Below are 27845 nucleotides of genomic sequence, written 5' to 3'. Positions count from 1 at the left end.
CCGGTAATTTCAAAGTAAAAAAGTATTTAGATGAACGAAGCATGAAATAGGGATTCAAAATAACAATGAGGTTCATTTATGGGTGCTTGTCCTCTCTCCCCCTAAAATATCAGCCAATGTGAAGCTGCAATGCAGTTAGCTAGCGCAATTTGTTTCTTCACCCATCTGCAATTACGCTTTGAAATTACCGGGCTGTAGAGAGCGCCAGTGCCACACAACACAACCAGTACACACATACATTGATAGCCAGTGTAAGATTTATTAATTACATCAAAACGATGACAGCAACAGCAAAACCGAACTTCTGTTTGTTAACACAAAGTCAGTTGCTTTCTATCCAAACAAATGCACACCAACGTAGCAACGTGGTGGATGTGGGAAAGAGAAGAAAAGTCGTTAACTTTCGCTGGATTCGAACCTGCATTTCACAAAAGGCAACACTGCATACTAGACGTAGTCTCTAACCACTACACTATCTGATCTACAAGTACACAATAGACCAACTGTTATAAGACCGTAAGGGAAATTAAAAACGTTAAAAAAAATAAAATAAAAATCCAAGTATTTAGATGAACGAAGCATGAAATAGGGATTCAAAATAACAATGAGGTTCATTTATGGGTGCTTGTCCTCTCTCCCCCTAAAATATCAGCCAAATGCAGTTAAGTTAGAGCCATCTTTGCCACATTGGTGATCTGTACTGAACTGTTTTGGTCTACCTGTCTTGATCAGCCATTGGGCGCAAACACTTCAAAATCATTGGCTGCCAGAAAAGAAGGATGGATATCATTATCATAATTAAAATCGCCCGTATTTTACGCGCGGTGTTTATGATGCGCACGACGCGCGTAAAATACGCGCGGGTCTTTAAAACATCACTACGGCGTTAAAAACGGCGCATTTTCGGCGCATTACGGCGCTTTTAACGGCGGTGCCTCTTAGAGCGGCGATAAAAGCGGCGTAAAGACTGAGAATTCGGGCGTATTTCACGGATATACTTGAGCTAACGTGGGGAAATATCCCCGTTTTCTGGCAGCTTTGGCTTTCCATAGGGTCGTGTCCCGTGCGCGTAGCCAAAACGGAGGTGACTGTCACGCGGATGTGGCGGCTTGAGGGCGGGTCCGTTTTGGAATCCTCTGCTGTGTGGGTAGCCTCCGCAAAGAGAGAGGAGGACTTAATAACTATGGAAAGCCAAAGCTGCCAGAAAACGGGGATATTTCCCCACGTTAGCTCAAGTATATCCGTGAAATACGCCCGAATTCTCAGTCTTTACGCCGCTTTTATCGCCGCTCTAACAGGCACCGCCGTTAAAAGCGCCGTAATGCGCCGAAAATGCGCCGTTTTTAACGCCGTAGTGATGTTCTAAAGACCCGCGCGTATTTTACGCGCGTCGTGCGCATCATAAACACCGCGCGTAAAATACGGGCGATTTTAATTATGATAATGATATCCATCCTTCTTTTCTGGCAGCCAATGATTTTGAAGTGTTTGCGCCCAATGGCTGATCAAGACAGGTAGACCAAAACAGTTCAGTACAGATCACCAATGTGGCAAAGATCCCAGCTGGCATCCTGACGTCAATTTGACATCAAGAAGTAGTCAAGATTTTGACCAACATGTATGACGTGCATAAATATGCATAATTTCATTATATTTTGTAATGATTTCCTTGTGGTTGTAAAGAGGCCCAACAAAGGTATCAATCTAACATGTTTTTTCTGGTCCCTACATCTCAGGTCTATATTATTGACATTAAATCAACGTTGATTTGATGTCAGGAAATAAGACGTCAAATTGATGTGAAATTTATGTCAAAACAACGTCTGTTAAAATGTCTGAAAAGGTATATTATTAGCCTACTCATTCCCAGATAGCAAACATTCTGGCTGTAGTTTGGCATACATGTGGTGTTTTTGGCTATGTTTTGGCCTAAAAGTAAGCAAGATAAAGCTTTCGTCTTACCTTTGGCATGATTATGGTTTGCCATAAAAGATAAAAAGGCGCCAGTGGATAGATAACTATACGGGTCAGTTATGGCATATGTCTGGGTAGCCATAATACTGGGTGAAGAGCGGGACTACGTTTTGGCATCCTTGTGGATAGCCAAAAGACGGAGTAACGGTTTCTTCATTTTTTTCGCTGATGAAGTGCTCAGTAGAAGACGAAATGGCGGTGTCTGAAGGCTCACTGTAAGTATGCTTCTATATGCTTTATTTATGCAGTTATATCCAGTGAAAACGTACTGCCATAACACAAGTTACCTTATCTAGCTTTATTTATTTGCTGATATAATCCGTAATTTGGCCATCTGATGATAGTTCACATTTACACACCACCTAACGTCTAGCTTGCGCAAGCTAATTTAGCTCACTTTAGACAGGGCTAAATCTGGTCCAACTTGGACTTTGTTAACTTTTTAATCAAAGCTAAAAGTTAAAACTGAGTTAAAATTGAGCGAAGCTTGATTTGGTTGAACGCTAACTTTATGCCTGTGAACAAGTTGGTTTGCGTGAGCTAGCGTTAGCTTGTTGGCTAACGATAACGTTAAACTGTCATGAAAACTAGTTTTTTGTTAACGTCAATGAAAGCTTAGATGTTGGACTGGGGAGTCTTTAAGAAGACTTAGAGACTTAGATGTGTTTACATCTCATTTCGTTTTTGGAGGGAGGCTGATTTCACATTGATTACCTGTCCGGGATAAGATATCGTTAGTGATTTTAAATTATGAACGACGTAGCTCTAGTAATGCAAGCTATGCGCCATGTCACGCGCATGCTCAGACATATTTGAGACTTCTGAACTCGTAGATGGCAGCAAGAAGTACCCTCGGGATTCGTGCCCTTATATTTGTACACGTTAGCGAGAAACCGGCCTACTATTCAATCTAAAACGTCTGGTTTTCAGGCGTGTTTCCTGGTGACTTTTTCAATTGAATAGTAGAGATTACTCGTTAACTTTCATAAAATATAAGGGCACAATGCTTAACACCATATTCGCTGGATCCCAATATAATGCTATTAATGGGGTGTAATATTGGTAATAATAAATATTTGGCTTTTTTCCCCTGATGATAAAAGTTATGCATATTTTATGTGTCTGTGTTACAGGTAATTCACAAATGGCTTCAGTCTGGTTTGGGGGTCTACCCTTTCTCATCATGTCCTGCCACCCAATAAAGTAAGCTATACAGCTTTGCATTTTATTAATTTGACTTGGGTGTATTAGTGATCATGATAAATATTTTGGCAATTTCTTTCTGATGATAAAAGTAATGCATATTTATGTATCTGTGTTACAGGCCAAGTGGCTCCAGCCTGGTTTAGGGGTCTACCCTTTATCATCATGTCCTGCCACCCAATAAAGTAAGCTACAGTATACAGCTTTACATTTTATTTATTTGACTTGGGTTTATTAGTGATCATGATAAATATTTTGGCAATTTCTTTCTGATGATAAAAGTAATGCATATTTATGTATCTGTGTTACAGGCCATTCACAAGTGGCTCCAGCCTGGTTTGGGGGTCTACCCTTTCTCATCATGTCCTGCCACCCAATAAAGTAAGCTACAGTATACAGCTTTACATTTTATTTATTTGACTTGGGTTTATTAGTGATCATGATAAATATTTTGTCAATTTCTTTCTGATGATAAAAGTAATGCATATTTATGTATCTGTGTTACAGGCCATTCACAAGTGGCTCCAGCCTGGTTTGGGGGTCTAGCCTTTCTCATCCTGTCCTGCCACCCAATAAAGTAAGCTGTACAGTTTTATATTTGATTTATTTGACTTTTGGTCCACACATTAGTCATACAAGATAACCATATACTTTTGTAACTGGTGTTACCAGTTCAGGATGAATTGAAGGTAAATGTCGACATACTGTACATTAATGCCTTTCTCTGCTGTAATAAAATCCACCTTCTACTACAAAAGCTCTCTAATGAAATGTACATATTTTTTATTTTTATTTCAGAAGAGCAATAACTAAAGGCCTCTGCAACTGCTTTTACCAGGTAAGGATGAATTGCAGATACATTTCACCATAAAAAATAGGTTTTGTCTGCTTTGATAAATTCCTCATTTCCAGTACCTACAAAGCTCTATAATTCAGCATCTAACACATTTTTGTTTAATCTGTGCATGCAAATGCTGTAGTATAACTAACAAGTAGTCGTATCTGTGAACCGCTTTTCTGTTGCCTTTTTTAATTTTAAAGTAACAGGTCTTTGCCAACATGTCTTAAACCCTCATTATATTTACTGGAAGACTACACTGTGCACTAGATGTGATAGCGGCATGTACAGTATGTTTGAAAAATTAGACTAGTCTTCTGAAACTATTTTCATACTCTGCGAGTGCTTCACTTGTGGACCCAGTGTAGCTGTCTAGTTACAGGTGGTGGATTGTGTCACCATTACAGCAGCCTGCTCGTGGTGGTACCTTTATATTGATGTTGCTGACATTCCGTTGAAAAGTAGGTAGTGATGTACTGTATATGCTTCCAAATCTTAACTCATTTTGTTACGCTTGTATGATTACAGATGCTGTGAGAGAGCCATGCCCTGAAAAAACGCCAGACACCAGCCACCTAGCCACCAGCCGATGAATGAATTGAATCAAATAATTTAATAAATAAATCAAATTACCATGAAATGCATTTAATCTTCTTGTTTTGTTTTTTGCAAACCTATATAGACATACACAATATAAATAAACCTTATGAGCCTATATATTACTGTAGGACATAGCAATTAATAATAATTATCAATAAACTCACATAAACATATAGTGGATTAAAAATGTAAATATTTTTTAAAGAGGAATTTTAATTTAGCAGCAATCATTTGGCACAATTATGGCCTCATTTTGGGCCACTTGTGGTTAAGTTTTGGCACCTTTTTGGCTGGATTTGGGGGATTTTGGGCTCTTTTTGGGGCAATTATGGTCATATTTTGGAATGCCACAATTGGTTTTGGGCGGGTTTTGGGCGAGTTTTGGCCTACCTTTGTTTTGATTCTGGCATGCCAAATGTGGGCCATTTATGGGCCGTACATCCTTCCAAAACTCTGCCAAAACGGCAAGCCAGTTTTGGGCCAAATTTGGCCCATAAAGATTTTGCTATCTGGGTTGTAAATCGACGCGAGTTTTTCAACATCCTGACCCACACAGCAGAGGGTTCCAAAACGGACCCTCTGCGGCGGACTCCGTGCTGATACGCACATCGAACGCGCCCTTTCCAGTCCTAACGGCTCCTTCAGTTTTCAAATTTCTCGTTGATGAAGTGGAAGACGAAACAGCGGCGTCTGAAGGCTCACTGTAAGTATGCTCCTATATGCTTTATTTATGCAGCTACCGAGTCTATCCACTGAAAAAGTACTTCCATAACACAAGTAACCTACTTATCTAGCTTTATTTGCTGATATTATCCGAAGATTTGCTGGTCTGCAGATATTGCTCATATTTACACACCAGCTACGGTCTAGCTGCTAGCTTTCGCAAGCTAATTTAGCCCACTTTAGACAGGGCTAAATCCTGTCCAACTAGGGCTTTGTTACCCTTTTAATGAAAGCTAAACTCCGATCTGAGTTTAAAATGAGCAACGTTTAATTTGGTTTAACGCTAACTTTGTGTTTGTGAACAACAAAAGTTGGCTTGCGTTAGCTAGCGTTAGCTTGTTAGCTAACGATAGCATTAAAGTTACAGGAAAACTAGTTTTTGTTAACGTTATGAAAGCTTAGATGTTGGACTCGGGAGTCTTTAAGAAAACGTAGGCCAATTCGGATGTGTCTAAACATCATTTCTTTCTGGGTGGGAGGCTGATTTCACATTGTTCACCAGTCCGGGATAACGTTAGCTGCTAGCTAATGGTTTTAAATTATGAATGACGTTAGCAGTAGCCTGCTAGTTCTAATAAGGTAGCGCTAACCAGCTGCCGCATGCTCAAACACATACGTCATAGCTCGACATTCTCTGCTGGCAGAAACCAGCAAACAGGCCTACTATTCAATCTAAAAAGTCCGGTTTCCAGACGTGTTTCCTGGTGACTTTTTAGATTGAACTGTAGCTGCTAGAGATTGCTCTCTAACTTTTACGAAATATAAATGCACAAAGGGCACGAGGCTATTTGTTTTAAATTTTCATGTAGAAATACTGTCGTCTACGAGTTCATTTAATGACATTGAACGTTCCTTGGAGTAAGATTTAACTGAGAAGAGGCAAAATAGAAGAGGCAGTTGTTGACTTCATGTATGTCCTTGCTTTGCCTTGGCACAGACCAGACACTTTGTTGTGAATGTTTAGAATATATGGGAAGAGGAGCTAAAATGATCAGCACCATATTCTGTGGATCCCAATATAATGCATTTTTTAAATGGGGTGTATTATTGGTTATGATAAATATTTGGCCATTTCTTTCTGATGATAAACGTAATGCATATTTATGTATCTGTGTTGCAGGTCATTCACAAGTGGCTCCAGTCTGGTTTGGGGGTTCTGCCATCCAAGTAAAGTAAGCTTTACAGTTTTACATTAGATTTATTTGACTTTTGGTCTAAACATTAATAATAAAAAATAACCATATGCCTCTGTAACTGGTGTTACTAGTTCAGGACGAAGTGAAGGTAAATGTCAACATGCTTAAATGCCTTTGTCTGCTGTAATAAAACCTACCCTCTACCTCAAAAGCTCTCTAATGAAATGTACATTTATGTATCTGCGTTACAGGTTATTCACAAGTGGCTCCAGTCTGGTTTGGGGGTCTACGCTTTCTCATCCTGTCCTGCCACCCAAGTGAAGTAAGCTATACAGTTTTACATTTGATTTATTTGACTTTTGGTCTAAACATCAATAATAAAAATAACCATATGCCTCTGTAACTGGTGTTACTAGTTCAGGACGAAGTGAAGGTAAATGTCAACATGCTTAAATGCCTTTGTCTGCTGTAATAAAACCTACCCTCTACCTCAAAAGCTCTCTAATGAAATGTACATTTATGTATCTGCGTTACAGGTTATTCACAAGTGGCTCCAGTCTGGTTTGGGGGTCTACGCTTTCTCATCCTGTCCTGCCACCCAAGTGAAGTAAGCTATACAGTTTTACATTTGATTTATTTGACTTTTGGTCTAAACATTAATAATAAAAATAACCATATGCCTCTGTAACTGGTGTTACTAGTTCAGGACGAAGTGAAGGTAAATGTCAACATGCTTAAATGCCTTTGTCTGCCGTAATAAAACCTACCCTCTACCTCAAAAGCTCTCTAATGAAATGTACATTTATGTATCTGCGTTACAGGTTATTCACAAGTGGCTCCAGTCTGGTTTGGGGGTCTACGCTTTCTCATCCTGTCCTGCCACCCAAGTGAAGTAAGCTATACAGTTTTACATTTGATTTATTTGACTTTTGGTCTAAACATCCATAATAAAAATAACCATATGCCTCTGTAACTGGTGTTACTAGTTCAGGACGAAGTGAAGGTAAATGTCAACATGCTTAAATGCCTTTGTCTGCTGTAATAAAACCTACCCTCTACCTCAAAAGCTCTCTAATGAAATGTACATTTATGTATCTGCGTTACAGGTTATTCACAAGTGGCTCCAGTCTGGTTTGGGGGTCTACGCTTTCTCATCCTGTCCTGCCACCCAAGTGAAGTAAGCTATACAGTTTTACATTTGATTTATTTGGCTTTTGGTCTAAACATTAATAATAAAAATAACCATATGCCTCTGTAACTGGTGTTACTAGTTCAGGACGAAGTGAAGGTAAATGTCAACATGCTTAAATGCCTTTGTCTGCCGTAATAAAACCTACCCTCTACCTCAAAAGCTCTCTAATGAAATATACATTTATGTATCTGCGTTACAGGTTATTCACAAGTGGCTCCAGTCTGGTTTGGGGGTCTACGCTTTCTCATCCTGTCCTGCCACCCAAGTGAAGTAAGCTATACAGTTTTACATTTGATTTATTTGACTTTTGGTCTAAACATTAATAATAAAAAATAACCATATGCCTCTGTAACTGGTGTTACTAGTTCAGGACGAAGTGAAGGTAAATGTCAACATGCTTAAATGCCTTTGTCTGCTGTAATAAAACCTACCCTCTACCTCAAAGCTCTCTAATGAAATGTACATTTATGTATCTGCGTTACAGGTTATTCACAAGTGGCTCCAGTTTGGTTTGGGGGTCTACGCTTTCTCATCCTGTCCTGCCACCCAAGTGAAGTAAGCTATACAGTTTTACATTTGATTTATTTGACTTTTGGTCTAAACATTAATAATAAAAATAGCCATATGCCTCTGTAACTGGTGTTACTAGTTCAGGACGAAGTGAAGGTAAATGTCAACATGCTTAAATGCCTTTGTCTGCTGTAATAAAACCTACCCTCTACCGAAAAGCTCTCTAATGAAATGTACATTTATGTATCTGTGTTACAGGTTATTCACAAGTGGCTCCAGTCTGGTTTGGGGGTCTACGCTTTCTCATCCTGTCCTGAGTGATTCTTGACATTGAAATTATATCAAAATTTGTCAATAAATGTTCATACTTTTGTCATTAATGTTTGATTTCGGATTTATGTTGAATTGACAGCGAAGCTTGATATTGAATGATAGCAAAATAGCATTAAAACATTGTCTTCCTATGCATCAACATCATGACATCTTGACATCAAATAAATGTTGAATTGACATCAAATGCCAACAAAACTTGAATGACATCTTGATGTCAAATAAATGTTGAATTGACATCAAAGCCTGATATTGAATGATATCAAAATAGCATCAAAACATAATCAACCATCATGACATCAAATACATGTTGAATTGACATCAAATCCCGACAAAACATGACATCAAAATAACATCAAAATGACATCAGCAGAGGTCAAAATCTTGACATCAAATTGACATCAGTACATTGACGTCAATATGACTTTCATTCTAGACCTATTTCGTGACGTAATTTTGACATCAATGTTCGATGTCATATTGATGTCAAATTGATATCAAATGCCCACTGGGATGGCTCTAATTTAACTGCATTTGGCTGATATTTTAGGGGGAGAGAGGACAAGCACCCAGAAATGAACCTCATTGTTATTTTGAATCCCTATTTCATGCTTCGTTCATCTAAATACTTGGATTTTTATTATTTTTTTTTAACGTTTTTAATTTCCCTTACGTTCTTATAACAGTTGGTCTATTTTGTACCTGTGGATCAGATAGTGTAGTGGTTAAAGATCACGCCTAGTATGCAGTGTTACCTTTTGTGAAATGCAGGTTCGAATCCAGCGAAAGTTAACGACTTTTCTTCTCTTTCCCACATTCACCACGTTGCTACGTTGGTGTGCATTTGTTTGGATAGAAAGCGACTGACTTTGTCTTAACAAACAGAAGTTCGGTTTTGCTGTTGCTGTCATCGTTTTGATGTAATTAATAAATCTTACACTGGCTATCAATGTATGTGTGTACTGGTTGTGTTGTGTGGCACTGGCGCTCTCTACAGCCCGGTAATTTCAAAGCGTAATTGCAGATGGGTGAAGAAACAAATTGCGCTAGCTAACTGCATTGCAGCTTCACATTGGCTGATATTTTAGGGGGAGAGAGGACAAGCACCCATAAATGAACCTCATTGTTATTTTGAATCCCTATTTCATGCTTCGTCCATCTAAATACCTGGATTTTTATTTATTTATTTTTTTTACGTAACGTAATTTCCCTTATGTTTTTCAAACATTTAGTCTCACTTGTTTCTAGGTCCAGATAGTGTAGTGATTAAGGCTCTTGCCTAGTGTCCCATTTTGCCTTTTGTGAAATGCAGGTTCGAATCCCGCGAATCTCAACAACTTTTCTTCTCTCTTTCTCCCATTCACTACGTTGCTACTCTGTTTTTGTTTATCTGTTTAAATAGTTTGTGTAGAGCTACTGGTCCTCCTCCTCCTCCTCCTCCTCCTCCTCTAGTCAGAGCTACTGAGAAAGAAACAAATTGCGCTAGCTAACTGCATTGTAGCTTCACATTTGCTACTTTATGCTTTGTTCATCTAAATACTTGAATTGACCTCTTTTTTCACGTAATTTTCCTTATTTTCTTATAACAGTTATTCCTCATAGTGTTTGTGTGTCTGATAGTATGATGGTCAGGGCTCCCAGATATGACTCTATTTTATCTTTTGTGAAATGCAGGTTCGAATCCCACGAAATGCAATACATTTCCTTCTCTCTTTCTCCCATTCACTACATTGCTACTTTGTTTTTGTGTATCTGATTGTTTATCTGTTTAAATAATCCACTGACATTGTACTTTTGCTCTTTCCCTTCATGGCTAAAGAATATGTAGGGCTGTGAAAATGGTATTTATATGCACTGAATGTCAGACTGTGCCTTACCTTTTTTTTAAATCAAGATTCAAAACAATGGCAACAGACAATTTCTCAATGTTTCTCAAAGGTAATGCAATCCAATATTTTTTTTGACAATGTACAGGTTATAAATATTCAGGACAAAGCTTAGGCCTACAGTTGGGTGTGTGAGGTACAGTGCAAAGGTATCCTACAGCTGAGTGCGCCTGGACTGTGCAAGACTGGGTAGAGTTCTCCGATTGTATGTGGTCTCTAAACATCTTGCATTGAGGAGGCTTCCTGTTGCCACACGCCCACTTGCTTCAGAACCGGCCAGCGGGGGGTCCGTGTTGGGATGGGACATAATCTGTTGGATTCGTCAAGACAGGGTGTGTCAATGGGGGGTCCGTGGGGGAGTGCGAAAGCCATAGTGGGGTCTGTCAGGTGTGCGGCAGGTGGAGTATAGTGTGTTGGGTGTTCTTTGGAAGAGTAGCAGATGTATTTTACACATTGTTTTTGTCCTATGGCAAGGAGTCCAGAAAGGGTCACGGATGACTCGTATTCCATGTTCTCCCCTGGGGCCACTGAGAGGATGAAACTGTGCCCGAATGTGCTCCAACACAGCCCCTTCCAAAGGAAAGTCTACCGGAGGCACAGTTACCCTCTCTGGCCAGTCTACTAGCAATGCAGCCTCTGCCTGGGCTGTAGGGCCAGAAGGAGCACCAGGATCTAGAGCAGCAGCAGCAGTAGTTTGAGGGGTGGAGGGCCAGCAGCAGCAGCAGTAGTTTGAGGGGGTGGAGGGCCAGCAGTAGCAGCAGCAGCAGTTTGAGGGGGTGGAGGGCCAGCAGCAGCAGCAGCAGCAGTTTGAGGGGGTGGAGGGCCAGCAGCAGCAGCAGCAGTTTGAGGGGGTGGAGGGCCAGCAGCAGCAGCAGCAGCAGTTTGAGGGGGTGGAGGGCCAGCAGCAGCAGCAGCAGTTTGAGGGGGTGGAGGGCCAGCAGCAGCAGCAGCAGCAGTTTGAGGGGGTGGAGGGCCAGCAGCAGCAGCAGCAGCAGTTTGAGGGGGTGGAGGGCCAGCAGCAGCAGCAGCAGCAGTTTGAGGGGGTGGAGGGCCAGCAGCAGCAGCAGCAGCAGTTTGAGGGGGTGGAGGGCCAGCAGTAGCAGCAGCAGTTTGAGGGGGTGGAGGGCCAGCAGTAGCAGCAGCAGTTTGAGGGGGTGGAGGGCCAGCAGCAGCAGCAGCAGCTCGGAAAATGTCCTGCATGGCAGATGAATTTCTTCCCTGTTGCTGGAGACACCCCTGAACAAAAATCTGCAATGGGCTCCTGTGACCTTCCGTCATTAGCCCATTTATTCACAAAGTCTAACTCTGTTTAGCCTCGGAATGGAGAGCCCAGAGGGGCACGTCGCTATCAGGATTGATTATGCCCTCATGAATCATGAAATAGGGATTCAAAATGATAATTAAGTTAATTTAGGCAAGTAGGCCTACTCTCAACTATGCCAGCTGATCTGTGAATAATGAAGACTAACCGTTAGAACACCTGAAGGGGTGGCTAACCAGAATCCCTTCTAAACTCCGGATCCATGATTTGACTTGTGACATTGGATGATTTCTGACTCGTGACATGGAATGATTTATTCTTTTGTATGACTTAATTTAACATGTCTGAAACATTTGTATTTTGGAAATAAAGCTGCTTATCAGTCTTTGCACATATATATATGTATGTAAAAAAAATAGTATTTAGATTACACGAAGCATGAAATAGGGATTCATATAACAGTGAGGTGCATGGGTGTTTGTCCTCTCTCCCTCAAAACGATGACAGCAACAGCAAAACCGAACTTCTGTTTGTTAACACAAAGTCAGTTGCTTTCTATCCAAACAAATGCACACCAACGTAGCAACGTGGTGGATGTGGGAAAGAGAAGAAAAGTCGTTAACTTTCACTGGATTCGAACCTGCATTTCACAAAAGGCAACACTGCATACTAGGCGTGATCTCTAACCACTACACTATCTGATCCACAGGTACAAAATAGACCAACTGTTATAAGAACGTAAGGGAAATTAAAAACGTTAAAAAAAAAAAAAAAATCCAAGTATTTAGATGAACGAAGCATGAAATAGGGATTCAAAATAACAATGAGGTTCATTTCTGGGTGCTTGTCCTCTCTCCCCCTAAAATATCAGCCAAATGCAGTTAAATTAGAGCCATCTTTGCCACATTGGTGATCTGTAGGCTACTGAACTGTTTTGGTCTACCTGTCTTGATCAGCCATTGGGCGCAAACACTTCAAAATCATTGGCTGCCAGAAAAGAAGGATGGATATCATTATCATAATTAAAATCGCCCGTATTTTACGCGCGGTGTTTATGATGCGCACGACGCGCGTAAAATACGCGCGGGTCTTTAGAACATCACTACGGCGTTAAAAACGGCGCATTTTCGGCGCATTACGGCGCTTTTAACGGCGGTGCCTGTTAGAGCGGCGATAAAAGCGGCGTAAAGACTGAGAATTCGGGCGTATTTCACGGATATACTTGAGCTAACGTGGGGAAATATCCCCGTTTTCTGGCAGCTTTGGCTTTCCATAAATAACGGGGCAGTCACACGCTTGCGTCCGCCAACGTATGCCTCATTTTGTCACATTTCCATAAACGCGAACTGATTGGTTTGTCAGTGTTCGAAAATTTGCATACACGGAATTTCATTGAACATTTCTCAACTTTTTAGCGGAGGCAACGTATCTCAGGCAACGCATCGGACCCACAATTCAGTGCGGCATGAAATGAAGTCCAGCCAATGTAAAGTGAATGGGAAAACAACGGACGAACGTTGGCGGACGCAAGCGTGTGACTGCCCCGTTATCGGACCAGTCCGCTCAATTGCCTGTTATTGCCAAGGCGGCTATTCATCTTTCTTTCTTTGATTCTTTAAATGTAGGCTAAGCCTTTAGCTATAACTTATTAGGCTATTATCATCATTATTAGGCTATATAATGTATCATAATCATTATTAAGTTTAGCTACTGCCAAACTCTTTAGCAGAGGCGCTGGCGGAGGTTTGCGCTCAAGTGCTTGAGTGCTTAGTTTTGGACTGAATTTGTGCTCTAACGTAACATGTAACTTAATAACCTAACTTATTTAAACTAACTAAGCATTTTAGACTGATGAGACATTGAACGCTGGTGTATCATTTTCTGCATTAGCCTATGAAGTTTTGTGTGTTTGTCATGCATCGGTAAATGTCATTGCGCAAACATTGATTGTTTTTTTTTCCTTTGGTAGTTTCGGTGTAGCTTACAAAGTAATAGAACTCACTGTAGCCTACGGAAATGTTTCTGCACATTGGTAGTATTTCCTCCAGTTAAAGAAATATCCACTTTGCTTTGCACTTGCCCTGTTGTCATCCTTTTGGGTGAAATGTAAACTCGTTTGTGCTGCATCCATGGCAGCCGGCTGCGTGGAACTCGACGTCGCCACGGACGTTGCGTAAGCTACGCGTGCCCTTTGGAATCGATAAGGGAATCGTTTGCAAAACTGGCAAACGATTCCAAGGAATCTAAACACGGGAAACCGGTTCTCAACGAGAACCGGTTTTCGATTCCCATCCCTACTCATGTGTAGGCTCCACGCAGCGACACAAACGTAAAACAACAATGCAGTGAGGAGAGAGGCACGTTTCCTATATGAAAATACAGTCAGTAGGCATATTTTGAGTTTGAGTCATCTACACATGACAACATTAAGGTACGTTGTACAGTCTGTGTTGGCGACAAAGTGCTAGGCCTATCTAAACATCCCGAGTTTGCATATAGCGGCTGCCTGACGCACGTATACGCAACGCAGAGCCATAGAAAGAGAGAGTTGCGACACTCTTTGATGTTGCCGCCACGATCAAAAGTTCCAAAGCCTCCCACCTCCTCCATTTCATTATTTCCTCTGCAATTACCCCTCATCCATAAGGGGTGTTAGCGGACATTACTCGGATATGATCTCCGCTAATGGCATCCCAGGACCATGGCCAGCTAGCACTGCTCTTCTATGCCCACATCCACCATTGAAGTGCCCTTGAGCAAGGCACCTAACCCCTCACTGCTCCCCTAGCACCATTGTAGCAAGACAGCTCACTACTCCGGCTTAGTGTGTAAATTCCTCACAAGTATACCTGGCCTGGAAGCCTGATATAAGCCTTTTTGTCTAGTTTTAAGGCACATTATGATTTTTCAGTGGCTACACTTTATTGTTTTTGCATGACCACAAATACGTCAGCTGCGTTACCTGTCTGTTTTTATTTCGGCACCCATGCAGGTTAGGGCGTGCACACTGCGTGGCACACAGACACGGCTCGAGGCACGCTGAAAACGTGTACGTACTTGAAATAAGACTGGTGCCTATTTTTCACGCGTCACAAGTGTTTCCATTCAAAACAGACAATTTTCAATCCAACTCATGCAAATAGTGATGAGCCAATTGTCTTTCAGATTCCCTCGCCACGCAATAGGATAGCGCTAAACAAATCATCTTCTTGTTTTCAAGTACCAGGATGCTTAATGGTCGCAACTTCTGGTTGCATGTCAGTCATTATGGGCCGCCCACCTACTCTATACACAATGTGATTGGTCCGGTGATTTAGCCAAAGCCCAGCTCTACAGAGAGTTGCTAGACTGACCCGGGCAGCAAATTAGATTTGCTGCCGCAAGGGGTGTCTAGATTTCTAGGCTATTTAACTTAGACTAGACACTAGCTGGGTAGACTGAGACCCATGTCTATATCACTGGGCTATTAATGCATGGGCCTACGTTATAATATCTATTTAAGGACATGTAAAAGATAGGCCTGTGACAGAACTGTACGCTCAAATTCAAAATAAACTTTTGAAGCCTACCTCAATAGCCTAAAGCATTTTTGCAACGGTAATTGTGTTGCATATACCTATGCATATACCATATTTATCTGATTTGTTTTGACTTGTTTTATTTCTTATTTTATTATTTGTGTTATTTTAATTTATTGTATTACTTTTATCCTGTTTATTTTTTCTACTGTTCTACTGTTGTCATTATTGTTGTGTTGTACAGCACTTTGGAAACCCTGTGTTTGCTTAAATTGTGCTATATAAATAAAGTGGATTGGATTGGATTGGAGTGGAATCAAATATCTATGCGCATTACACATTTTATTGCGCATTTCACGTGTTTCCAACCGGGATTTCTTATTCGAATAGTTGAAATGTGCATTAGATAGTTGGATGGAAACACAACAGTGAGGGCAGACTGGCCGCAGCAGTGGCGCATCAGAGACGTTGCTGGTCTGAATGCATAATACATACAGTATATTGTCTGGTTTGAATCAATGCACACATAAAATGCTGTTTTAGACTTTGCCACTCAGATAACTGCAAAACTTCATGGTTAAAGAGGCAGGCATTCCCCTGGTCAAAAATCTAAATATTTGTTATATCTGGTCATTGCACAACTTGGAGAATGGGAATCACAGCAATTGGCTTTAAAATAACAAAACAAGTTTTTTTTTCTACTCCGCACCCACCTGTGACGGTCACACCTGGAGACCAAAAAAAGTTGAGAAACAAAACATACTGCCGAGCAGCAAAAACGAAAGGAAAGGGGAGAAGTAGTATCACAATGGAGGAACATAACTGATGGAGTAGGGTTACACATGAAGAAAGAAATGTCTTGTCATGATGAGATTAATCTCAACTTCAAACTCGAAATTTGGAGAGGGAAGTTGAAATATAATGTTGACTTTAATCTCAACGAGTCAAGGTTAAAGAATGATGAGACGTGTTGAGAATAAAGTTGAAATATTATGTGATATTTTACAACTTAAAAACATGACTAAAACAATGTTAAGCCATTTTTGAGAGGAAAGGTTCGGGACTGTTCCACTGTCAGGAACTCAAAAACAGGACCCAAGCGCAAGACTCAATATAACAGACACATTTATTAATCCCAAAACTACAGACTTAAGCACAGATACGAGCAGACAAAGCGGCGAACCGGCAAAGGACTTGGGTGGGACCTACAAAGGGATAAACACCGCCGGTGACGGTTTAGGGTGAAACTCGTGTGTGTTCACGCACATGGTACAATAAAATATAAGCATTATGAAAAGAAGCATGGGAGTGTGGTTTTTCCTGTTATTTTGATAGTCCTGCAGAAATGCAGTTTCCGTCTAACCAAGTGCAAAAAAGTGCAATGTGATACACAAGTAGACAGGTGGTGCATACAGTATAAGAAATATAGTGCTGTGTATAGTATACAGTTGGTTTACAGAAGGTGGTTTAATAAATCAAATATATTTTATGTGCAGTGTAGCAATACGAGCAAAACAAATATGTCTGTCATCTGAACAATGAACAGCATGTAGATATGTGCAATGTAGTACCATTAGTAGCCTAGTAAGGACTAGAAAAGCACTCCGAGAACGCAGACCTCTGCCAAGCGAAAACATAACCGCTTCCTGGATCCAGACGGTAATACGGATCACTCCCAAAATGTAATTGTTTCTTCCGTGGGTCATTTCAGACCTTCCAGAATTTCGTCAAAATCCATCCATAACTTTTTGAGCTATCTTGCAGACAGACAGACAGACAGACAGACAAACCCCTATGAAAACATCCTGGCAGAGCTAATAAGATGCAGTGTATACAGAATATAGCATAAAAAGAATAAATATGGATATTCAGTACCATATATAGACAATTATGCATATGTGCTATAAGGTCGAAAATAAGTTGCATCTTACTTTAAAATGACATTTAAAAATCTGGTTGGGTGTGGTAGAACTTGGTAGGCTATCAATTTGTTTTAAAACAATTCACACGTGTGATTAAATGTTTATTCCTTTGTAGTGATTTGTTGAACAAATGTTGAAATAGCACGTCATCACAGAACAAATTCATGGTTGGCAGCACATATGCTTATGACATGTGTGGGCATGCACATTTTTCAGGAAGAACTTTCATTGTGGTCATGGGTTATTAATAGATCATGTTCATGTTTGCAATCTGAGTGAGTGAGTCAGGGTTGTCATTACTCCACAAGTACTGACAATCCTGGCAGAGATTGTGAAATATTGGATAGATAGATAGATAGATAGATAGATAGATACTTTGTTGATCCCCAAGGGGAAATTCAAGACAAATATCAAAAGATATTATGACAATAATATAAAACAATAATACTTTGTTGCACATCTTCTAGCTTTTATGGCGGCTTGGCTTCTCTGAGGCATATCCATTCATATATCCAACCTTTTGGTGTATTAGCTGGTGTACTACCAACATTACCCTTATGGTAGGCAAGGTAGGCAGCTCTGTCAGCAAGATATGCATCAGCACGTGGTGAAAGCAACACCTTAGATTGTGATTCTGATGATAGAGTTTTGGTTTTAAGGCTAAATTTAGCCTTGACTTGGTTACACAAAAGAGATGACACTTAAGTTACCATGGGGATTTATTCTGTGCATCTAGCCTGGCCTCGACCAGCTGGCTTAATTCTAATTTTAAATGTGTTGTCTTATTGGTTCAGACCTCCATGTGATTTGTTTTTTAAAGAAATGTAATTTTCATTGTGCCCATTAGTTTTTTGGGGTTTTTTTGGTCATTCAGAATTGCCTGTAGAGGCGTTTTGGTAGCATTGTACGAGGTAAGCCCATTAAAAAAGCATGAAAATAAAGTTTACAAATTATATTCTTTTCATCTCATGTACCCCTTAGAAGCAGCTTGCGTATCACCGGAGGTACCCGTACCAGTTTGGGAATCCCTGTGATAGATGCCTGAGCCATAAAAACATAAACTGACGACACGAGACGCACATTGACATGTTTGGGAGAGTTTCAATTGTACGGGAGGGAGGATGAAGGAGTAGTGAGGACCTTTAAGATGAGAGATATTTGCTTCCAGAATGCTAACATTTGGGCCTTCCCAATATATACATACCGTACATATTGCATAAATAACCCATAATGACAAAACATAGTAATTTGCATAATATAGTGTGATGTTTTCTGGAAGTAAAGATAAAATCTGTGAACAAATTTGAAATGTATTAATTGGTGATTAGGGTTTTTGGAACTGTCCTGCAGATCTTCTCAATATCTCCATATGAATCTATTCCTCATTCAAAGAAGATAGATCCCTACCATTGGAGAAGATACATATGAGGTTCAGAAATAAGTCTGTTAAAGCAACACTAAAGAGTTTTTTGTATACCTTAAAATAATGTTTCCAAAATCATTTCAGCGGTTCATCAACTTGTAACAGGGTGAACAGCACTTCTGCTTTCACTTCGCGGCCCTCTATCGGCTATAACGGCACTATGTAACTTCACGAGGTGGGGTACAGTATCTGTAGTTCGATAAAATGAGACATCAGAAACTACAAATTTGACTTGCTTCGATGTCGCAAAACATCATACTTTCATAAAATCATGCAACATATTCTACCTTGTCTGTTATTTGCTGAATAGACAAATAGCGTGTGTGCGACAGAGGAAAAGTGCTTTAGTGTTGCTTTAAGTTTAGATACTGTAAGGATCGGAAGTGACGTCTTTACAATACCATCTTGTCCGGTGAAGTTAAAAGGTTATTTTGGAAGTGCTAATCCTCATGGGATACCATAGATGGTCATGTAAAGGCTAAATTTGCCTTTCATGTTGTTCTACAGTTGTGTATGACTTTAAACAGTGTGGGTTTCAACATAAGCATTCATTCTAGATCATTCAGCTCGAATGCTAATGTGTTGACAAGCACACCAATTTTGCCTACAGCCTACCTTGTTCTTGCCCATCTGAAATAACTCCTCTAGCCTTACTGCCTCCATCCTTTCTGGTATTGTTGTTTTCGAAAATGATATCCAATGACCTTGAAGTCTTGAGTTAATGAATTAGCTTCACATCGTGTAGTGGTAACCAGCAACAAAGTAACCTACACATTTTGTAATCCTAGCCTGCGTGCACTGTCATTCTTTTTCCTGCCCCAAAAAGGTCTTCATGCTTATAGTTCTGGCTTAAAGGTTGGGTACGGAATTAGCAAAACGGACGGCAGAGTTTGAACATATACAACCTCAAGTCCCGCCCTCCATGCACGAGCGACAATTCAAATGCGCAGCGCGAGAGCGAGCCAGGCTAAATGAAATGCCAGCCTGGCGTCTACAGCACTATGAGCTCTAGTCTCCATACAATCACTCACATCAACTTCCCCAATTACATTCTTTATTCACCTCCAAAGGGTTGTAGTACATATGGTTCAGTAGCCATAGGTGTGTATATTTGAACAGAATCTGGTTTGTTCTTACCAGGGCGATTATCTCCTGAAATATCCAAGTTTAGTGCTGGCCCGTTGGTTCGCCTATTCCACCGTAGCTCCAAGCTGTTAAGTTTCGATTTCATGTTTACAGCACTCTTTGTGTCACGGTAAAATGTAATTTTTGCTACATAGCTTATTTATTGCGTGGGTGATTGAGTTTCCGTAGATATCCGCTGCCTTAGTTAGTTTGTATAGAAATGAAGTGACACATACAACAAGAGGGGAACATGTACGTGCAGCAGCAGCAGGCAGTTGGTTTCGTTTCAGCACTGACTCGCGGTCACCAGCTTTCGAAAGGGTCGCGCGCGGTGGGGAGGAGGAAGAGGAGTAAGACGTTAGATTGACGAACGAGCTGTGAAATGATGGTATGGGGTGAGGAATTCTATTGGCTGGAGTTTTTCGAGCCCTGCCCGTTCCGCAGATGATTGACGTGTTTAATTTACATTTCAGTGCTTCCAACTTAGTGGCTATAAGTGGGTTAGGAATAGGATTTCAAGTGATTTTGCAAAAATGGCCAACAAAGCTCATTCCATACCCTACCTTTAAGTTGATTTTGTTTTACAGAAAAATGAGAATAGAATAGAATAGAATAGAATAGAATAGCCTTTATTGTCATTGTATGTTGTACAACGAGATTTGAATGCCACTCCTCTGGTGCAATCTGCATGCAATATAAATATAACATTTTTAAAAAAATATAACATTTTTAAAACATTTTAAAATAAATATTAACAGTATGCGGCAGTTTGTATGATCAATATGATCAGTATATGTATATGTGTCCCAATGTATGAGTGAGTGTGCAGGTAATCTATTTTTGTTTCATGTTATTTGTCTCTGTGATGGCTCTGGGGAAGAAGCTGTCCCTGAGCCTGCTTGTCCTGGCTCTATGTGACCTGTACCGCCTGCCGGAGGGTAACAGGTCAAACAGGTGGTTTGCGGGGTGGGAGGAGTCCTTGATGATATTTCCAGCTCTGCTGCGGTAGCGAGAGCTGGCAATAGCTTCCAGGCTAGGCAGAGAGCAGCCGGTGATCTTCTGGGCTGTGTTGATGACCCTTTGCAGCGCTCTCCTGTCTGCTGCAGAACACCCTGCAAACCACGCTGTGATGCAGTAAGTCAGGATGCTCTCTATGGTGGCGTTGTAGAAGGTCACTAGCAGCCTCTCCTCCAGGTTGTTCCTCCTGAGCACTCTCAGGAAATGGAGACGCTGCTGAGCCTTCTTCACCACCGCCGTGGTGTTGACAGTCCAGGAGAGGTCGTCGGAGATCTGCACGCCCAGGAACCTGATGGAGTGGACTCTTTCCACTAAGTCCCCATTTATGTGCAGTGGGGACGGGGCTGCTCTGCCCTTTCTGAAGTCCAGAATAATTTCCTTGGTTTTGGTGGTGTTCAGTTTGAGGTTGTTAACTGAACACCATGCTGTCAGTCTGTTGACCTCATCTCTGTAGTCAGACTCGTCTCCAGCTGATATGAGCCCGACTACGGTGGTATCATCCGCAAACTTTATGATGCTGTTTGAGAGATGGGTCGGGGAGCAGTCGTGGGTGTAGAGAGTGAAGAGGAGGGGACTCAATACACATCCTTGTGGGGAGCCGGTGCTGAGTGTGATGGTGCTGGATAGGTGTGGGCCGAGTCTGACAGACTGTGGACGATCAGACAGGAAGTCCTTGATCCAGAGGCAAATGGGGTCGGAGAGGCCCAGGTGTGAGAGCTTCTGGACCAGGATCTCCGGCAGGATGTAGTTGAAGGCTGAGCTGAAGTCCAGGAAGAGCATTCTGACATAGCTCTCCCGGTGCTCCAGGTGACTCAGCGCGGTGTGGAGCGCTATGGTGATAGCGTCCTCTGTGGATCGGTTTGCCCTGTAGGCAAACTGGTGTGGGTCCAGTGTGGGAGGCAGACAAGCCTTGATGTGCTGTGAGACCAGTCTCTCAAAGCACTTCATGACTACAGGCGTGAGTGCAACAGGTCTGTAGTCATTGAGGTTGTCCGCTGCTGTCTTCTTGGGAACGGGTATTAATGTAGATGTTTTGAGGCAGGGTGGGATGATGGCCTGCTCCAGAGATAGGCTAGGCTGCTGTCATGTCACTGTGCAGCGTTCAAGAGTTAGGATAGGCCAACTTGGTGTGAATACACACTTGAGCATTGTGGACTTGGAGGTGCTCAGATGCAGCTCTGGGGGGATCTTCCAAGTTTGGTGACAAACCTGGGTAAGTTAAAGGAACCGTATGTACTGTAGGATTTTTGGGTATAACTTAGAGTAAGAGGTAAACGTCCTATAATAACAAGGCATAATATGGCATTGTTTTGCTAGTAGAATGAATCCATTCCGCTCTTCTATTAGGAGGTTTACTACTCAGGTTTATCACTAAACCACGTACTTGGAATACCCCCCAGATGACAACATTATGTACATACCTACAGTAAACCAAAAGCCATGTGTGGCCTAAATAACGCCATCCGTGACCGTGATGCCCTGAGTAAACGCACGTATAGCCTACAACTCCCTGCATACAATCCATAGACAGTAAAAGATACAATCTGAGGAATGAGAAATGGCGGCAACACAAGTATCTCCATGGAGAAAGTGGCTCTGTTAGCCTTCTCAAGTCATAACTTGTTGTCAATGTAGTGGGAGGTGTCAACCCACCTTGTTGAGTCAGAGAAAAGGGAGAACCTGGTGAATAAAATCATGCTGAGGCAGCGTGAGCATTGTAAAGTCTTGAGGATTTTGAGAGGCAACATCAGTAAACATTATAGGCTAGCCTACAGATTGACTGGTAGCTGATTCTGAGATGAGGATGTTTTTCTCAGACTGCTGTGAACACCACTCTGCTTTAAGGGTAATCTTTCTTTCTTTCTTTCTTTCTTTCTTTCTTTCTTTCTTTCTTTCTTTCTGTCTTTCTTTCCTTTATTCCCTCCTTTAACCAATGTCTCCTTTGATAGGTGTGCATGTTGCTGATAGTTTCTAACACTCTGGGTGAAAACCTGCCATGCAATGACTGTGAGAAAGGTGAGTGCCAATTTCAAGCCACTTACCTTTCTATGCTTCTGGTCATTTCAAACGTTACCTAAAAGAACATTTGTCAATAATGGCAATGCGTGTTGAGGGTTTACCACCTTGTGTCTCCTGTAGGTCTTTTCATAAAAAGAACCTGCATCGCGACCAAATACGAAATTCAAGGAACCCAATGTGAGCTGTGCTCAAAGTGTGATGGTAAGTTTGTCTTCTTCTTCTTCTTCTTTCTCCCTGGTAAAGCATAGCAGTAGACTTAAGCCTACGCACGCAGACTGCATTACATGTGTCGTAATAGTGACGCTGGTAAGATGATTGATTTTGTCCAAAATCTGTCCGAGGGAAACCAATTATTAACTGGTGTTCCGATCTTGAGACATTGGTGCCATGGCTCACATGAGGAGACATGCAAAGTAATGTAAACTTGCCAAATGATGTTCGGATATGAATAAGTAGTCTTAAGTCTATGTACTCTTCGTTCTTTGTGTTTCATAATGTTGTTCTCCACACTGTATTTTTAGTCTGAGAGCTCAGACCAGTTGCACATTTTGATTTTGTTATTTATCATAAAGGCTGGCTAAAAACCGGAATGCGTCAACATTGTGTTACGTTTTTATGTGTCGGATGCCGGTGGGGGTACACAAGTCCTGATTTGATACTGTCTATTGGATGAAAAGACTTAATTTGCAATATTTTGGAAACCACCCTTTGTTTTCCTCATTCACTGGTTATGGCTACACTCTGCTACCTCTACAATTACACCACAAATTTCAAAGCTCAGTTTGAGTTTTCTGTTGAACATTTGATAGGCTATGTATCCTTTCCTTTCTATTTTCTGAAGACAACGTCAGACAAATATTGTATCCTTTGTTGTAAAAATAAATTAGTTTGTCTTCATTTCAACAGTCCTTTCTGAATGCCTTCACAGGAGAGGGCCAGAGAATATTGGCAAACTGCACCCGTGATTCTGATACACGGTGTGGCTGTGAAGAGGGCTATGTCCAAACAACAAATTCTAGTTGTCAAAAAGGTGAAACTCATCAATTGTTTGTTTTTGCCTTTTTAAGCGATTGCTAAGTGGACAATGTATGCAATGCGATGCAACATAACGATTGATCAATGGAAAGATTGCCCTTTATAAAGTATGGTCGAGATGGTGTTTTTGTGCTGCATTTATAAGTAACTGATGTCAGTATTCAATAATACCAACAAACATAATGCCAAACTCTATACTTACTTTCTGTGTTTAATATTAAGGTTTAATTTTAAGCTGTGACCTAAGCAATGGTGATTTGACCTGTACTGTATCCATTGTGTGATGAAGTTTAGTGCATGTTGGACTTGTCACATGAATTGTGCAATAACGCACAGCTGATGTGTTTTTTCTTTTCTTTTTAAAGAGATGACTGCTCCAACAAGTACAGTCGTAACACCCATGTTGACGCAGCGTAGCATATACATGTAAGTCTTTTACAGTGTCTACCTACCACTACTTATGGCATCATCTGTTTCTAAAGATTGCTTATAAATAGTGATTGCACAAATGTGTTACATTTTCTTGTTTGGTTCTTAGGATTGCTGCTGTTCCTGTCATCATTGTCTTTTTAATAGTTTTGGCTGTGTCTGTGCTGTTTGGTGCACGTGTTTCATTAAAATCAGGTAAACAAATCTGAACATCCTTTGCAGAATCCTAGTTCAATATTTTACTTTATTGCTCTTTAGCAACTGTACAACTTTTGAATGGTAACATTTTAGCTTGTTGCAACCTAAAACCAACCTAACCTTTTTATTATGATTTTAGGTGAGAAATTGCTGGAGAATTCGGCCACGGCCACATCTGATATCATTTGACAACAGTCAACTCTTCTCTACCTCTGGACATTAATCTCCATCTCTGTTACTTTTTCATTCCTGTCATTTTTTTAAAAAAACGTGTTGGTCTGTGAGCATCTTTGTTTTGTTATCACTTTCATTTTCTCCATGTTGACATGTGCATACTTTGCAGCTAGTGCAATGTGAACATGCAATTGAAAAGTCATCCTAACATGTTTTTTTTTTTGTATTCATGTTTTAACGTGTAGCCAGTTTATTGGTTTAACTGCGAAAGCCACGGAGTCTTAACTATAGAAAAGATTTTTAGAAAAATACTTTTTTATTTTTTATGATGCTATGTGTCATTTAGTTTTTTTTTATGAAAAATAGTGGCCTGTACAAGACTGGAGTTTTTGTAAGTCTAGACAGTAAGTCACGTTTGAGTTCTACTCATTTAAACAACTGAATCTGGTTGTAAGTATCTGGTCATTCGATTAGCTTATTATCCATTTGACTTGTAAGCAACAGTAAGTCCAAGTTTTCAAATAAAACCAATTGGAGTTGTAACGTACTGTGCAGTATGTTTTGCATACTTAAAAATGTCTTCTGTTTCTAAAAAGAAAGTGTCAGTGGTAGCCTGAGTCTACAGTACTGTGACATGTCAATGTGATATGTTTAGGCTATACTGTAGGCTCACATTTTTTTTTTAAACAAACAAACAAACAAACAAAAAAAACATTGTAGTTAGTGCTTAAGTTGATTAGCAAAATGTGAAATGCAGCACTTGTTTTAAAAATATATTTTTGTTACTTTTTTCATGCATTTTATTTAATTTAGTGAAGCTCAGTGTTTTTATTTTCATAAGAAAAGTTTGAAAACATCTCATTAAAATGTTGGGAATGCCTTTGTTGTCCAGTGTCCACATTGACTGCCATGCATCAATTGAATTGGAGATATGCATATAGTCGCTGTCCGATGAAAACGTGTCTCCACTTCTGATGATTTTGACTTTTTAGTCTGAATAGAGTGTGCACCTTTTCCTCTGTCTAGTTGGCTTTGGGTATCTAAATGACCTATGAAAATTAGGGCTGTGAAAATTAACACGTTAATCGCGGCTATTCATTTTGAAATTCATATTGTTTTGCAAAATATTAAAAGAATTAACACATTTTGTTTACTTTCTTTGTGGAGGGCCGACATCACATAACGGTCGGAAGCCATGAAACCTGTAGCCGCCAGCCTGATAGATAGATAGCTTAAAATGGAGACGAACGGTGAGGGACTGGTTGGCGGAAAGTTTCGATTTAAAAAGTTGCTGGTTGGAACTATTATTAAAAACACAGTGGTATTTACAATTTGCAAAGTGAAATTTATTTTCCAAGCTCAACATCTTTGAGATATCATCTCAATTTGAAACATCCTCTCCAAAATCCTGGCATTGCACACCAGTCCACAATTCCAGAATTGTGTGGGCCAATAACTAAACCTGTGAGTGGCACAGCAGATGTTTTTCTAGTGCTAATAAACTTCTTGGTGCATAAACAAATGGCTCTTTACTGGCCCCAGTGTTCTTTCTAAACGTAGTTCTTTATGATGCAGTATTGTAATAGAAATCCTTTGTGGTTACTCATTGATTTGGTGATTTAATTTGTATTTAATATGCCCTTTAAGAAGCTTTAGTCTGTGTTTGTGTCGGATGTGCATGTGGAATGAATGTTGTGCAAAAATGCGAGTGGGTGCAAAGGTACAGAAAGTACAGTGTCAGGATGGTCCATGGGTTCCTGTCAACTGATCGCAGATGGGAAGAAAGAGTGGAGTCTTAGTAATCCTTTCGGCATTCTTAACCACTCTCTGCAGGCGACTGCGATCCGCAGCAGTATAGTGCTGTCGTACCACGCTGTGATGCAGCTGGTTAAGGTGCTCTCAGCAATGCAGCTGTAGAAGTTGCCGAGGATCTTGGGTGACATGCCAAACTTCCTCAGCCTCCTCAGGAAATATAGCCGTTGTTGGGCATTCTAACCGTTCACTGTCCAGGTGAGGTCTTCGCTGATGTGTACACCTAAGTATTTGAAACTGCTCACCCCCTCCACTTCAAGTTCCCGGATAAACAGTGGTTGATGGGGTCTCCTCTCCTTCCTAATGTCCACTATCATCTCCTTTGTCCTGTCTGTGTTGAGGGATATTGTCCTCACACCATTTGTTGGGCCGGTTTGCGTATTACAGGAGGTCCAGTGTGTCTGGTATGCTGCTCTGAATGTGGGTGTTGTTTAATCACGATTAATCACGATTAATTCATTTCAAAATGTAGTTATTTTTTTAAACCCTCCACTAGTAGCAGTGTTGAGTATTTAATTGTTCATAGGCTACTTCATTCAACTGCAGCTGAAGCTGCTACCAAAAGGCTGCTATGGATTGAACTAGCCACACAGTTTGAACTATGACATTGTTTGAAAATCACTTCAATGCTAAATAAAAGAATGTTTAAATAAGTAGGTATGCAGCGTTTTCTAGATAGGCAAGATATTAACTTCCTGAATTTTGTCAGAGGCATGAGACGTAGGCCTAAGAGTGGGTAAGAGTGCAGGGACGCTAAAGGATAAGGTTGGATAAGTGCAGTTGAGAAGTAATTGTAAGCTGAACGCAGCAGGTTAAAACAATGTACGCTAATGTTCTTAATCTTTTACATTTTTGTAAAACGTGAATAATTCTATGACAGAAGCAAGAGAATGATTATTAAATAGACAGTAAAGCCTACTGATCTTACCGATGTGCAATTATTTTGAAACTTTTTTTTTTCCATTTCCTGAAAAGTAACGATTTTGGACAAATGTGTTATTTATCAGACAGTGACATATGAATTTGAATAAACATTTTTATGAATAAAAGCCATTTTTTCAATAAAAGTCTTTTTCATTATGAAACATCCATTCATTGGCAATGGAGATGGAATTGTTGATTAAAACGTACAAAACGGTATGCATATTCAATTGTCTGTTAAGTTTAGAATGTGATTTAAATAGTCTTAATTTGTATGACTGATAATGATCAATGATTTAAACTCAATATAGATATCCTACACATAAATATAAAAAATGACCATGTTTATTTGTGCCCTATAAAGCCAAAGTGCAGTATCTGCAAAAATTCCAAACTGAAAAGCTGCCTTTTCCTTTTATTTTGCCAATTGTAAACATCAAATAGCAAATAACTTTCCATGATTGATGTGATGATGGGGAAGTGAGTTTCAAACGTGTTGTATTTTGACACCCATGGTGATCTTGGCAGATTTACAACAGATACTGCACTTTGCCTTTGGTGCAGTAAGATCAAATGGTCATGCAGTCATAATTTGTGCT

General features: G+C 40.4%; 3 long non-coding RNA genes across 4 annotated transcripts; all 3 read left to right on the top strand.

Moving 5' to 3' along the window:
- The first annotated feature begins 1875 nt into the window (after window positions 1–1875).
- LOC134092211 (uncharacterized) lies at window positions 1876–4659 on the top strand. 2 transcript variants are annotated; one of them, XR_009940175.1, is made up of 7 exons: window positions 1876–2189; window positions 3108–3177; window positions 3299–3362; window positions 3489–3558; window positions 3685–3754; window positions 3976–4015; window positions 4544–4659. It is a non-coding gene; the product is annotated as an uncharacterized LOC134092211 (long non-coding RNA). The 2 variants fall into 2 exon arrangements; XR_009940176.1 differs by lacking the exon at window positions 3685–3754 and having other exon boundaries at window positions 1879–2189.
- Window positions 4660–5217: 558 nt separating this feature from the next.
- On the top strand, window positions 5218–6785 carry LOC134092568 (uncharacterized). Its single transcript, XR_009940247.1, has 3 exons — window positions 5218–5318; window positions 6459–6510; window positions 6726–6785. It is a non-coding gene; the product is annotated as an uncharacterized LOC134092568 (long non-coding RNA).
- Window positions 6786–7580: 795 nt separating this feature from the next.
- LOC134092567 (uncharacterized) lies at window positions 7581–8556 on the top strand. Its single transcript, XR_009940246.1, has 4 exons — window positions 7581–7651; window positions 7866–7936; window positions 8151–8221; window positions 8435–8556. It is a non-coding gene; the product is annotated as an uncharacterized LOC134092567 (long non-coding RNA).
- The last annotated feature ends 19289 nt before the right edge of the window (window positions 8557–27845 follow it).

The sequence above is a fragment of the Sardina pilchardus genome, chromosome 9 (genome assembly GCF_963854185.1).
Source record: "Sardina pilchardus chromosome 9, fSarPil1.1, whole genome shotgun sequence".
NCBI classification, from domain to species: Eukaryota; Metazoa; Chordata; class Actinopteri; order Clupeiformes; family Clupeidae; genus Sardina; species Sardina pilchardus.
This window is presented reverse-complemented; position numbering and strand designations above follow the sequence as displayed.